Consider the following 15,469-nt stretch of genomic DNA (forward strand, 5'->3'; position numbering starts at 1 on the left):
AAATATGAAGTAGCATGCAGCTTACAATTCATGGGAAACTATGTTGCTTTGTAAGAGTCCCTGAGTATTTTTGCTGCTCATAGGTATGTCCCTTTATTACAGACGAAGCTCTTAAAAGGGCAAAGATCTATTTTTCTTTAGCCTTTTCCTCTCTCACCACACCCAAGGATTGCTTAACAACTGTTGAATGATTAACAAAACTGTTCTTGATATTAGAGCTAATCATCTATTTTAGTTACTAAACTAGGTACAATGAAATGGGGCCTAATTCTCCCTGGCGTCACGTAGCAAAAGCATTTGGAAATCAGAGGACATATGGTCAGAAGGTTACAGCCCTCAGTTTCTACACCTGCAAAGTTGGGGTAATAAGGTCACCTCACAGTACTGCAGAGTGGATTAAAAGAGCCTGTCATGCACTTAGAAGCACTGTGTACACTGTTAAGGGCTAGACTCTCTCCCTCCCCTGGTTGGGTTGGTTCTGCTACCAAGAACTGAACCCAGCTACTTCAAGAGCATGGCATAAATGCAGCATTTTAAAGCACAGATTATTAGGTATTTTCCTTTATCTAAAGACTTTGATGTGGTATGAGACACTTTCCTTTGCAATTTATTAGGTGTTATGATTGAATAATGTTCAGTGTGTGTGTGTGTGTGTGTGTGTGCGCGCACGTGCGTGTGTGCTGTAGGCACATGTATGTATGTATCTGTAGACAGATGTATGTATTTTTGCAATAGTTTTAATAAAAATATTATTACGATGAAGCAGAATTTGGTAGGAGAGAAATAATAATAACTTATACTTATTGAGGGCTGGGTATGAGCTGGTAAGCATCATAAGTGCTCTATTTGCTTTGTCACATTTAACCTTCACAGTAAGCCTAGGAGGAAGGTACTATTATTTCCCCAACATTGCAGATTAGGAAATTGGGGCTTAGAAAGCGTAGGTTATCTACCTAAGAGCAGGCAGCTAGTAACAAGCCTGTGCTTTGACTCAACGCTTCTCTCACTGCCTAGGGCTGTCAGGCAGTGTGACAATTATAACTTAGTTTTCCCCAAGAGAAAATGTGCCGCCGCTCTGCGTGTGCTGGTCAACCAAGTTCCTGAGCCTCAAGAGCTGAGGCTGAGAATTAGGCTCAGGACTGTGGTGTCCCAAGGGAGAGATGCAGGTTGGAGAAATCGATATGAAAGTCATCAGCATCTTTGCCTAGTCCCCGGCACCTCGGAAGTGATGAAATTGCCCAGGTAGAGTATGTAGAATAGGAAAACAGAGCCTAGGACGGGGCACTGAGGAATGTCAGCATTCAAGGGGACAGGCAGCGGGGCACAATTGCACTAAGGAGGAGGAGGAAGAGTGGTGACACAAGGAGGGGGAAATCCAGGGAGCCACTGAGCCAAGTCAAGAGAAGAGGATGTTCCAAGGAGGAGTGATGGACAGTGTCAAATGCCGCCAAGAACTCAAGTGAGAAAAGGACTGGGAAGTGGTTACTGGATGTAGCAATGAGAATGCCTCTGACCTTGGCCAGAACAGTCACGGTGCAGGCTGGTGGATGCAGACCCCAGGAGTGAGTGGATGGTAGAGAAGTGGACTCAACACAGTTTGGCTGTTAAAAGGAGGAGGGAAACACACAGCAGCTCAATGAAGAGGTAGGGCCAAGATACTTTTAATTTATTTTTTTATTTTTTTGCGGTACACGGGCCTCTCACTGTTGTGGCCTCTCCTGTTGCGGAGCACAGGCTCCGGACGCGCAGGCTCAGCGGCCATGGCTCACGGCCCCAGCCACTCCGCGACATGTGGGATCCTCCCGGACGGGGCACGAACCCGTGTCCCCTGCATCGGCAGGCGGACTCTCAACCACTGCGCCACCAGGGAAGCCCCAAGATACTTTTAAAAAAATTTTTTAACATGGGAAATACTGATGCAAGCTTTAATTTTTTTTTTTTTTTTTTTTTTTTTTTTGCGGTACGCGGGCCTCTCACTGTTGTGGTCTCTCCCGTTGCGGAGCACAGGCTCCGGACGCGCAGGCTCAGCGGCCATGGCTCACGGGCCCAGCCGCTCCGCGGCATGTGGGATCTTTCCGGACCGGGGCACGAACCTGTGTCCCCTGCATCGGCAGGCGGACCTTCAACCACTGCGCCACCAGGGAAGCCCAAGCTTTAATTTTGAAAGGAAGGAGCTAGGAAGAAGGAAGGTGTTAAAGATTCAGGGACAAGATGGTTGACTGAGTGATATTCCTGAGAAATTAAAAACAAATGTGAATCAGAACATGGGAGGTTGGATATAGCTTTCATTATAAAAAGAAGACCTACAGATGGCTAAAAAGCACATGAAAAGATGCTCAACATCACTTATTAGTATAGAAATGCAAGTCAAAACTACAGTGAGGTATCACCTCACACCAGTCAGAATGGCCATCATCAAACAATCTACAAACAATAAATGCTGGAGAGGGTGTGGATAAAAGGGAACCCTGTTGGTACAGCCGCCATGGAGAACAGTATAGTGGTTCCTTAAAAAACTAAAAATAGAGCTCCATATGACCCTGCAACCCCACTCCTGGGCATATACACAGAAAAAACCATAATTCAAAAAGATACATGCACACCAATGTTCAGTGCAGCACTATTTACAATAGCCAAGACATGGAAGCAACCTAAATGTCCATCAACAGAGGAGTGGATAGAGAAGATATGGTACATATATACAACGGAATGTTACTCAGCCATAAAAAAAGATCGAAATAATGCCATTTGCAGCAACATGGATGGACCTAGAGATTGTCATACTGAGTGAAGTGAGATAGAGAAAGATAAATATCGTATGATGTCGCTTATATGTGGAATCTAAAAAAAGTGAGCAAATGAACTTATTTATAAAACAGGAATAGAGTTACAGATGTGGAAAACAAACTTACGGTTACCAGGGGGTAAGGGGGGTGGAGGGTTTAATTGGGAGATTGGGATGGACATATACACACTACTATATATGTAAAATAGATACCTAACAAGGACCTACTGTATAGCACAGGGAACTCTACTCAATACTCTGTAATGGCCTGTATGGGAAAAGAGTCTAAAAAGAGTGGATAGATGTATATGTATGACTAAATCACTTTGCTGTACACCTGAAACTAACACAACATTGTAAATCAACTATACTCCAATAAAAATTAATTTAAAAAAAAGGAGGGAAAGAGGCACAGATGCGTATAGGTGTACAGACTTTTGTAGGTTGGAAGTGGGAGGTTTTGGGAGCTCATGTTGGAAGCCTTTCATTTTCTGTGTGAAATAGGTTATGATGATGATGGAACAGGTAGGAGGAGGATAGGACAGGTACTGGCTGTTCTTCCCATATTAGCAAGGCACAGGCTAATCCAACAATAATTGGCAGTAAGGCAACAGAATACGGTTGTCCTAATACTAAGAAGGCCAGAATTTATTGTCAAGGTAATGGGATCCATCCCACTAAGATGTTTACATTTTACATGGCTAAATCATTGGTATTCCTGCCTCACATTAGCAGAGAGTGTCTTCTGGTGCAACCAGGACTCTTGGAGAGCGCCGGTCCAAGAGTGTGAAACCCAGGGAGGGAGTTTCCGCCTCATTACCGTCTGTCCTCCATCTGCACGAAGCCTACCTTCCCAGTTGGTCAGCGTTGCTTATGCAGCACGGGCTTTGTACCTGGTGTTGATTATGGACATGTTCCAGCCTTCAGGAGACACCCCCTCCCTGCCCATCACAGTAGTGCTGGTCTCACCTCTGTGTCCTCTTAGAGAACAGTGTGTGATCAGTACCACAGACATCCATTCTCCAGGGAATCACCTCCTTTCACTTTTCCTTCCAAATTACAAGATGAAAGTCATCTCCTTTCATTTTCAATGCTTTTTCAGGTCTGGTTTGTTTAGTCTTAAATTCATTTCACATGTTTGTTTGTTTGCTTGTTTATTTTAAAAATTGAAGTATAGTGGATTTACGATGTATTAGTTTCAGGTGTACAACAAAATGTTATACATATGTATATGTCTATTCATTTTTAGATTCTTTTCCATTATAGGTTATTACAAGATATTGAATATAGTTCCTTGTGCTATACAGTAGGTCCTTGTTGTTTATCTATTTTATATATAGTGTGTGTATCTGCTTTTATAACACTGTAAAATAGTGTTTGGTACACACTATTTTATATATAGTGTGTAACAAACTCCTAATTTATGCCTCCCCCAACCTTACCCTTTAGTACCATAAGTTTGTTTTCTATCTCTGTGAGTCTGTTTCTGTTTTGGAAATTAGTTCATTTGTATCATTTTTTTTAGATTCTACATATAAGTTAAATCATATGATATTTGTCTTTCTCTGTCTGACTTACTTCACTTAGTATGATAATCTCTGGGTCCATCCATGTTGCTGCAGATGGCATTATTTCATTTTTTTAATGGCTGAGTAGTATTCCATTGTGTATATATACCACATCTTCTTTATCAGTTCATCTATTGGAAGCAACTTAGGTTGCTTCCATGTCTTGGCTATTGTAAATAGTGCTGCTATAAACATTGGGGTGTATGTATCTTTTCAAGTTAGAGTTTTCATCTTTTCTGGGTATATGCCCAGGAGTGGGATTGCTGGATCATATAGTAGCTCTATTTTTAGTTCCTTAAGGAACCTTTATACTGTTCTCCATAGTGGCTGCACTAATTTACATTCCCACCAGCAGCGTTTAAGAGGGCTCCCTTTTCTTCACACCCTCTCCAGTGTTTATTATTTGTAGACTTTTTGATGATGGCCATTCTGACCGCTGTGAGGTGATACCTCACTGTAGTTTTGATTTGCATTTCTCTAATAATTCGCAATATTAAGCACCTTTTCATGTGCCTGTTGGCCATCTGTAGACACGTTTATTTAATACCTGCTATGTTCTCAGGTAGGCTCTGGGGTTATAAACTGTAGCAATGAGCAAAACAGAGAAAAATCCTTGCTTTCTTGGAGTTTACATTTCAGTGCAGGAGACAGGCAGTACATAAGTGCACTAATAAATATATAATAGGTCAGGAGGTGTGGCTAGAGACACAGGTGTGCCAGCATATGCCGCTTTAGGTGGAGAGGTGACACCTGAACCCAGACCTGAAGAAATGAGGGCGTAATCAAGGAGATAGCTGGGGGAGAAGTTTTCAAGTCAGTGAGAAGTGCATGTGCAAGGTCTTGTGGCGGGAGGATACTGGTATGTTGAGGAAAGTGGGGAGGCTGGTGTGGCTGGCGTGACAGAGAGGGAGAAGGTAGTAGCAAGGATGGCTAAGCCTGGACCCTGGAGCCTAGCTGCCCGGGAGCCACGCCCCAGTTCTACTGCTCATGAATTGGGAGTCCTTGGGCAAGTTGCTTGCCTTCTCTGTGCCTCAGTGTTGTCATCTGTAAATGAGGATAATGACAATATCTTCCTCATAGGCTTGTGACGAGGATGGATACTTGTAAAGCCCTTGGAACGGTGCCTGGCACATCGTAAGTCAAGGAAGATCTGTATGTATCTATGTATCTCATGTGGGTTCATTTCTCCAGAGAGCCCTGGCTAATACAGATGGGGTGCAGGGCGGATCTTGTAGGACCTTGTGGGTGTGAAAGGAAAATAAACATGGAGTCAGTATTGCTAAGAGAGCTCTCTCTCTAAAACGGAGCCAGGAGGCCATAGAGGAAGTATGACTTACGCACGTCAGCCTGGATGGAATCTGGCCTTTTGACCACTTATTGGCCCCATGCAGGCATCCAGAACATCTGCAGAATGTTCCAGAAGCTCAAGATACCTATCAGGCCCTTACCCTAAAGTAACTTGTGACAGTCTACCTGCTTGTTAGACCCGTACCCTAAAACAGCGCGTGGCAGCCTACCCCTTAGGACAAATATTTGTTTTTTTATGTCAGGCTATAGCTTTGTGGCTTAATAGGCCCCCGCCTCGTCTCTCCCCTGGAACACTCTCAGTTTTACCCTAATCTGTGTCTCCTGAATTGCAATTCTTAAGACCCCAGATAAACGCTTTTCTTATTTGCCGCTTTCTGTGGGTTTTGGTTTGTTCGCTTCGTGTTTTTTTTTTTTTTTTCCACATAGGTCATTCATAAGCACTTTGGCTTTATTCTGAGCAAGATAGGAAACCACTGGAGGGTTTAAAAGGGCCTCCGTTACCCCCTAGGCGGTAGGGGCAAGGGCAGAAGCAGAGAGACCAGGAAGCCGGCCCTCGGGTGATGCAGTGAGAGACACTGATGCCCAGACAAGGGTGGGGTCTGTGGGGATGGTGAGGAGTGGCTTTGCTCTGGGTGGAACGGCTAATAGGATATTTGCTGGCGAAATGGGCTGTGAGGTGTTGCAGGTGACTCCAAGGTGTTTGACCTGAGCACCTGGAAGAATGAAGAACTTCAAAAATCCAGCAGGTGGGACAGCAGCGGGGGGTGATCTTTACAGCCCTTCCTCAGCAGTGGGTGCCGATGCTGTCTGTCCGTCTGCCTCTCCTGAATTCTTCTTTGCCTCACATATTCACCTCTGGGTTGCAATTGTTCAAATAAGGACAAATAGATCTCCCCCAAATAGCCATTAGTTTTTAGCTGCAGTACAGTCTAAATGGACATTTTTTTTCCCCCAAAAGAGATGGTCTGCAGAGCCAGCCTCAGCTCACACACCGACCACGCATTTTCTCAGTGCTCTGACCTCTGGTTCCTGGGAGTCGCAGATCCTCAAACACTGTTGTTTCCCACCACAGTTTCTGCTTCACGTTTGCTAATCTAAGTTGCCCATTTGAGCAGTTTTCCCCAACATAACAGTCTGCACCAGGAGGGCATTTGAGCCTCTAAGGTAACACACACGCACTCACACACACACACACACACACACACACACACACACACACGTTTGCAGTGTTTGTAGTGAGTCTTTCAGTATGTACCTTTCCTGATAATGGTATTTAAATATTTTACAGTCAGATTTCAGCCAGCATTCATTCTCTTCTCCACACCAGCAGTCATAGCAAGGGGCACTTTGTCGTGAGTAGCTCAGCCCTGAGGTCATGACCGAGAAGGCCGCTTCCTCCCTGCCACTCCCCCTCCACGTTACATCTTTGCCCCCTGAGTCGGTGGCCTGGACACTTCGTGCCGTGAGCAGGCTCAGCCCAGGACTTTGGCTGACTCGTGTTCTGGAAGTCTGCCCAAGTTCTAGTCCTCCCTCAGGGGTGACATTTCTGAGTCTGGACAGAACACAGCACAGCCACGACCTACTGCAGAGGGAGACGATGTGCATACCTGGTTGGAAGTGAGGACCCAACAATTCGAGAAAAGTCGGTGAGCTCGATGTGCCAGGTGCTGGAGTAGAATCACCACCCTGCATGTGCGTCCAGGAAGCTTCTCGATCACGGAATTTCATGCTTGTAAGAACTGGCGAGGATTTATGTTCCCTCGTCATAGACTGAAAGAGACACAAGACATGGCAACCAAATGCATTGTAAATACTGTCTTTGGACCCTGATTTAAACAAAAAGTTTGAACATTTTTCCAAATAACCCAGAAAATGGAACCCAGGAGTTATTGTCTGTTTTGCTGGGTATAAATTAATGTGTTTATGTTTAAAGGGTTCCTTTGATGAGGAGTAAGATATCTACATGCTCTCAAAGTATCATTCCACAAAGAGTAACAATGCAGTGGAGAAACTAACAATACCTTCCCCCAAATAATCACAATTAACATTACCAACAAGGGATAGCGTGCCTCTGGATTGATGCTCTGAGAACACAAAATCACCCATGGGGCTTTCCAGCCATAGATTTGTAACCTGAATCTAACCATAAAGACATCAGAAAAACCCACGTAGAAGCAATGAGCTTACTTACAAAACAAACAGTTACAGTTGTATCAATAGAAAACAAACTTATGGTTACCAAGGGGGAAAGGGGCAGGAGGAGGGATAAATTGGGAGATTGGGATTGACATATACACATTACTGTATATAAAATAGATAACTAATAAGGACCTGCTGTACAGCTCAGGGAACTCTATTTAATACTGTGTAATGGCCTATATGGAAAAGAATCTAAAATAGAGTGGATAGATGTGTATGTAAAAAGAAATTTAATAAATCCAATCTGAGATAAGCTAAAAAAAGCAAATTCTATGAAATTACTGACCTGTATTCTTTTAAAATGCCAATATCTTAAAAAACAAGTGAAGGCTGAGGAATTGATTCAGGGGCAAGGAGACGTGACAACTAAATGCTGTCTGTGATTTTGGACTGGACCTTGGACAGAAAAAATGCTATAAAGAACCTAGTGGAATAGTTGTTTGCCTTGGAATAAGGACTGTGGATTAGAGAAACGTATCAATGTTAAAGTTCCTCATCTTGATTACTGTATTGTGTTGTGTAAGAGAATATCCTTGTTCGTAGGAAATACACACAGAAGTATTAAGGGGTAAGAGGCCATGATACGTGTAACCTACGATGCAATGGTGTAGAGGTGAGTTATAGCACGTATATACACACGCAGCCGCCTTCTTTGATCTAATATTTTAGTATCCTCCTCCCAGTTTACTGTACTCCACCCGTACTGATCTTTGCACTCCTCAGGAACGTAAGCATGCTCGAGATCAGAGCTTTTGCACTCACTCTTCCTCTGCTTGGAATGTTCTTCCCCCAGAAATTCACGCGGTTAGCTCCTCGTCGTTCAGGTCTCAGGTCACCTCTTCAGAGAGACTTTCCTTGACTACCCAACCTAAAGTGTTCCGTCTCCCCCAGAGCACTTATTACTACCTGAAAATATATAATTTATTTCTATGCTGTTTTCTTTTGTTTGCCCCCTTCCATTAGAATGTACACATCATGGGAGGAGGGACCTTGATCAGGACTCTGTCCCTGGTAACTAGAATAGCGCCAGAAACATAAGTTCTCGGTGTATGCTCGTTGAACAAATGAAGGCGGGACAGGATGGGATGGTGTGGGAGAAGCAGGACGCTAGGAGGAAAGTTAGCACCATGAACATGGTTATTGGAGAGATTCGTGTGTGTGTGTGTGTGTGTGTGTGTGTGTGTGTGTGTGTGGTGTGTGTGCGTGCCAGTGTCTACCACTCCATCCTACGCCAAGTATGTTTTTTAGAAGGGAGAAGGAAAGAAGTTGTGCACAATTCTTATTTGAATCTTAAAGGTGGATCATCATCAGCAATTTTGGAGAAAAAGAGGAATCCAAAGAGAGGAGCTCTATTGACATGTCTGTAACTTAATTGTCACATCAGCTATTTCTTTCTGATGACACAGTCTATATTAAAATTGCAGTCAGAATGGAGAAGGGATCTAGTTCTCATTTACATCTGCCTGGATGGATCGTCCTTTATTTTGGAAAACTCCCCTTCCATCTTATCCTATTGAGGACAAGGTTATAATTTCCCCATTCTGAGGGACCAGAGCCTGGATGTCATCTTTGGTTCTCTTCATCCTCATTTTCTTGTGTTTCCACTTTTATAATAATTTTATATGTGGACCTGTGAGGTGGATTTATGTTACTCACAGCGTGCTCCTTGCATCTCCTGTATCACTTGGGAAACCTGTTAATAATGCAGATTCCTTGGCCCCAAATCAGAATCTCTGGGAGGGGACAACAGGGAAACTAACTTTTAAAATTCCATATATTTTTGGAGTAAAACGTATATTTCAAAAATTAAAAACATACTGAAGGATGTGTAGTAAAGAATTTCCGTCTAGCCTCTGTTTTCCAACCACCCATTTCCCTTTCTCAGAGGTATGTCTTGTTATGTTAGTTTCATATATATTTTTCCAAAGATTTTTTTGTACACAGACAAGCAAATACATGCATATGTTCTTCTCCCCTCTCCCTATTACACAGATGGTAGCCTACTATACTCATGGTTTCTGTACATTGTTTTCTTTCTGTGTGCCTATATATCTTAGAAATTATTCCATATTGGCGTATGAGAACTGTCCTCACTTTTTTTTCAGCTGTATAGATGCTCATGTGTGGATGTACCATACCTTACTGAACAAGTAGTCAATCAATGGACATTTACATTGTTTTCAATCTTTTGATAGTAAGAACAATGCTGTAATGAATAACCTACTACATATATCATTTCCCTTGTTTACAAGTTTATATAACTAAAAATTTCCTGGGCTAAAGGATAGGTACATTTTAAATTTTGATAGATCTTGCTAAATTATCTTCCATATAGGTTGTTGAACTCACCAATGAAGCCATCTGGGCCTTGTGATTTATTTTTTGGAAGGCTACTAATTATTGATTCGGTTTCTTTGAGATAGGACTATTCAGATTATTTATTTTTTCTTGTGTGAGCTTTGGTAGTCTGTGTCTTTCAAGGCATTGGTCCATTTCACCTAAATTATCAAATTTGTTGGCACACAGTTGTTCATAGTCTTCCTCTGTTATCCTTTTAATGTCTATGGAATCAATAGTGATGAGTTCTATTTCATTTCTTTTTTAAAAAAATTTTTATTGGGGCTTCCCTGATGGCGAAGTTGTTGAGAGTCTGCCTGCCAATGCAGGGGACACGGGTTCGTGCCCCGGTCCGGGAGGATCCCACATGCTGTGGAGTGGCTGGGCCCGTGAGCCATGGCCGCTGAGCCTGCGTGTCCGGAGCCTGTGCTCCGCAACAGGAGAGGCCACAGCAGTGAGAGGCCCACGTACCGCAAAAAAAAAAAAAAAAAAAAAATTTATTGAAGTATAATTTATTTACAATGTTGTGTAGTTTCAGGTGTACAGCAAAGTGATTTAGTTATATATATACATCTGTCCACTCTTTTTGAGATTCTTTTCCCATGTAGGTCATTACAGAGTACTGAGTAGAGTTCCTTGTGCTATATAGTAGGTCCTTGTTGGTTATTTTATATATAGTAGTGTGTATATGTCAATCCCAATCCCCCAATTTATCCCTCCCCTGCTTCCCCCCCTGGTAACCATAAGATTGTTTTCTACATCTGTAACTATTTCTGTTTTGTAAATAAGTAAGTATGTACCATTACTTATATGGTATGTACCATACCAATAAGTATGTACCATTTTTTTTAGATTCCACATATAAGTGGTATCACATGATATTTGTCCTTCTCTCTCTGACTTACTTCACTCAGTATGACAATCTCTAGGTCCATCCATGTTCCTGCAAAAGGCATTATTTCACTTTTTTATGGCTGAGTAATATTCCATTGTATATATGTGCCACATCTTCTTTATCCATTCCTCTGTCGATGGACATTTAGGTTACTTCCATGTCCTGGCTATTGTAAATAGTGCTGCAGTGCACATTGGGGTGTGTGTATCTTTTTCTTTCATTTCTGGTATTGGTAATCTGTGTCTTTTTTCCGTAGGTTGGCTAGAGGATTATCAATTTTACTAATCTTTCAAAAGAACCGGTCTTTGGTTTTGTTGATTCCCTTTATTGAGTTCCTGTGTTCAGTATTATTTCTTTTGTTCTTTCTGCCTTAGGATCAAATTTTGCTCTTCTTTCCCTAGTTTCCTAAGATGGAAGTTCAGCTTATTGGTTTTAGAGCTTTCTGCTTTTCCAACATGGGCATTCCATTTCCCTATAAGCACTGTTTTTGTTGCATCTCTTAATTTTGATAAGTTGCATTTTTATTTTCATTTAGTTCAAAATATTTAAAAATTTCTCTTGAGACTTCTTCTATGACTCATGTGTTATTTAGAAGTGTGTTTAATTTCCAAGTATCTGGGAGGTTTTTCAGCTATCTTCCTATTGTTAATTGCTAGTTTAATTCCACTGTGATCTGAGAAATTCTTTTGTGTGATTTTTAGTCTTTTAAATTTGCTAAGATGTGTCTTAGGGCCCAGAACATGTTCTTTTGAGGTGAATGTTCTGTGTGGGCTTGAGAAGAATGTCTGCTCCCACCGTTTTGAAGGCCATGATCTATAATGTTAATTAGATCAAGTGATCGACAGTGCTGCTCAGGTCAACTGTCCCCTTACTAATATTCTGCCTGCTTCATCTACCAATTGCTCACAGGAAGATGCTGAAGTCTCTGACTATAATAGGCAATTTGTCTGTTTCTCTATTCAGCTTGGAGTTGAACAGCTGTATGATTGGTATATCTTCTTGGAGAATTGATCCCTTGATCATTATGCAGTACCCCTCTTTATTGCTGAAAATTTTCCTTGTTCTGAAATCTGTTTGTCTGAAATTAATAAGCTCTTCTAGCATTCTTTTGGTTAATGTTAGCATTATCTATATAAATATATCTTTCTCCATCCCTTTACTTTTTTTTTTTTTTTTTTTTGCTGTACGCGGGCCTCTCACTGTTGTGGCCTCTCCCGCTGCGGAGCACAGGCTCCGGACGTGCAGGCTCAGCGGCCATGGCTCACGGGCCCAGCCGCTCCGCGGCATGTGGGATCTTCCTGGACCAGGGCACGAACCCGTGTCTCCTGCATCAGCAGGCGGACTCTCAACCACTGCACCACCAGGGAAGCCCCATCCCTTTACTTTTAATCTACCTGTGTCTTTATAATTAAAGTGGGTTTCTTGTCCTGTAGACAATATATAGTTGGTCTTGTTTTTCTTATCCACTCTGACAGTCTCTATCTTTTAATTGGTGTATTTATAGATATGTTTGCTTGAATATCCACTATGTTTGTAACTGTTTTCTATTTGTTGCCAGATGTTTCTTTTCCTGCCTTCTCTAGTTTTGACATCTTTTTTTTTTTTTTTGGCCATGCTGCGTGTCTTGCGGGATCTCAGTTCCCCGACCAGGGATTGAACCTGGGCCACAGCAGTGAAAGCCCGGAATCCTGACCACTAGGCCACCAGGGAACTTCCTGCCTTCTCTAGTTTTAATTGAGCATTTTATGTTATTCCATTTTTTATCTACTCTCTTAGTCTATCAATTATACTTCTTAAAAAATTTTAATGGTTGCCCTAGAGTTTATAATATACATTTTGACCTGTCTAAATCTACCTTCCAGTAACACTAAACCATTTCCTGTGTAGTGCAGGTGCTGTCCTTACATTATGGTAATTATGCAACTCTGGGGGAGTTTTAGAGGTAAAGGAGTGGGAGAAAAAAATGATCTACTTGTTCTTTCATGGGTGGAAAAAGGTTAAAAATTCCCACTGCTATTGTGTTTCTTCCTATTCTTATATCACCCACAGGTTTGTTTTATGACTGTTTGTGCAATGTGATTTGGTGCATAGATGCTGGTAATTGTTATATCTTTACTGTGAGTTACATCCTTTATCATTATAAAGTGCTTTAAAAAATCTTGTTAATATTTTTTTGTTCTGAAATCAATTTTTATATTAAGATCATAGCCTCAACTTTCTTTTCAGTTGGATTTTTCTGATATGCTATTGCCATATTCTTTTTTTAAAATTAATTAATTAATTAATTAATTATTTTTGGCTGTGTTGGGTCTTTGTTGCTGCACGCAGGCTTTCTTTAGTTGCGGCGAGCGGGGGCTACTCTTCGTTGCGGTGCGCAGGCTTCTCATTGCGGTGGCTTCTCTTGTTGCGGAGCACGGGCTCTAGGCTCGCGGGCTTCAGTAGTTGTGGCACACAGGCTCAGTAGTTGTGGCTCGTGGGCTCTAGAGCGCAGGCTCAGTAGTTGTGGCACACGGGCTTAGTTGCTCCACGGCATGTGGGATCTTCCTGGACCGGGGCTCGAACCCATGTCCCTTGCATTGGCAGGTGGATTCTTAACCTCTGCGCCACCAGGGAAGTCCCTGTCATATTCTTATTTTTAACTTTTCTGAATTTTGAGCACACATATTTGAACTATGGACAAAGAATCCTACCTCTGGCTATATTAATGCACTTTATAACTGAACTCACACTCTTCATATATTCAGAGATGCATTCATAAACACATGATCAGCACCAGAGAAGTTTCTAAGTGAATTTGTGACAGATGATGTTGCATATTCAACAGTAACATGGGCCAGGTCATCTTTTTCTTGGCTCAGCTCCTACTTAGCAACTCAAGATTCATTTTCAAATAGACAAAGCAATAGACACTAGGATAATCTCTTTTAGGTGTGTCCTTATGCATAGCAGAATTTTATTCTGTGATCCAATCTGAAAACCTTTTCTTTTAAAAGGTGAATTTAGTCATTTCACATTAATTCAAGGTTAACGTTTGTTCTTGCTTTGTCATAAATTTTTAAGCGTATTTTCTGTTTTCACAATTCATAGAGAGCATCTTTTTTTTTTTTTTAAATATTTATTTAATTTATTTATTTGGCTGCTCTGGGTCTCAGCTGCAGCATGCGGGATCTAGTTCCCTGACCAGGGATTGAACTCAGGCCCCCTGCATTGGGAGCATGGAATCTTAACCACTGGACCACCAGGGAAGTCCCCATCTTTGTTTTTATGTGTGGGTTTCTTCTGTTAACACTCAAGTATTTGTATTTTTATACAAGTCGTTTACTTTATAACACACTATTTCACCTGTATTTCTTGAGATAATGCCAGTTAATTCCCTGCAATGATCAATGGTAAATTTAGTATATTGGTTCTTCCACCTCCCTTCTTGAATTAGTGTGCTAGGGCTGCTGTAACAAAGTACCACAAACTGGGTGACTTAAACAGCAGAAGCTTATTGTCACATAGCTCTGGAGGCGAGAAGTTGAAGATCAAGGTGTTGGCAGGGCTGGTTCCTACTGAGGGTTGGGAGGGAAAGATCTGTGCCAGGGCTTTCTTCTAGCTTCTGGTGGTCTCAGACATCCTTTGGCAGGTAGATGGCTTTCTCCCTGTGTTTTCACATCATCTTCCCTTTGTATGTGTCTGTCTCTGGTCCAAATTTCCCCTTTTTATACGGAGGCAGTCATATTGGATTACACCCCAATTACTTCATCTTAACTTGATTATAATTCATGACAAAATGTTTGGTCTAAATTTTCATCTGGTCTATAGAAATATTTTTCTGTTGTTTTTTGACTCCCTCTTTTTTCTGTTCCTCTCCTGCATTTTTTTCCTTGCTGTGTCTCTGTACAGCTGCTATCCTAGTTCCAATTGGATTACTCAATTTTGAATGGATTTCCCACACCTTCCCACCCCCATGCAGTTGTATATATGAGAGATGAATGCATTTCTGTCATAGATGCCATAGAAAGAAATTTCAGGATGGAGAGCTTAAAGGCATTTCAGTTAAAAACTGACAAAGACTTGCGTAGGAATGTCTGCCACTGTGCCACCTGAAAACAGCCTGGGGCCTGATCTTTTTTGTCTCTGGGCCCCTGTCTCTGGATACAGGAAGGCTGAATGCTATTTTGGGGGATTTTGAAGATTTTAAATGCAGCATCAGAGAGAGAGAGTCGGAAGTACCAGTCAGTGAAATCAAAAGTTGATTCATTGAAAAAATTTTTTGGAATAGATTGAGTTTTTACTGGATCAGCTGTTCATGGAATGTCAGTGAGAGAGAGGGGTAAGAATATGTATCAAGTTAGGGATATTTAAAAAAACAATTCGGAGATATATGTGGGA

Source organism: Orcinus orca, chromosome 11, assembly GCF_937001465.1.
Source record: "Orcinus orca chromosome 11, mOrcOrc1.1, whole genome shotgun sequence".
NCBI lineage: Eukaryota > Metazoa > Chordata > Mammalia > Artiodactyla > Delphinidae > Orcinus > Orcinus orca.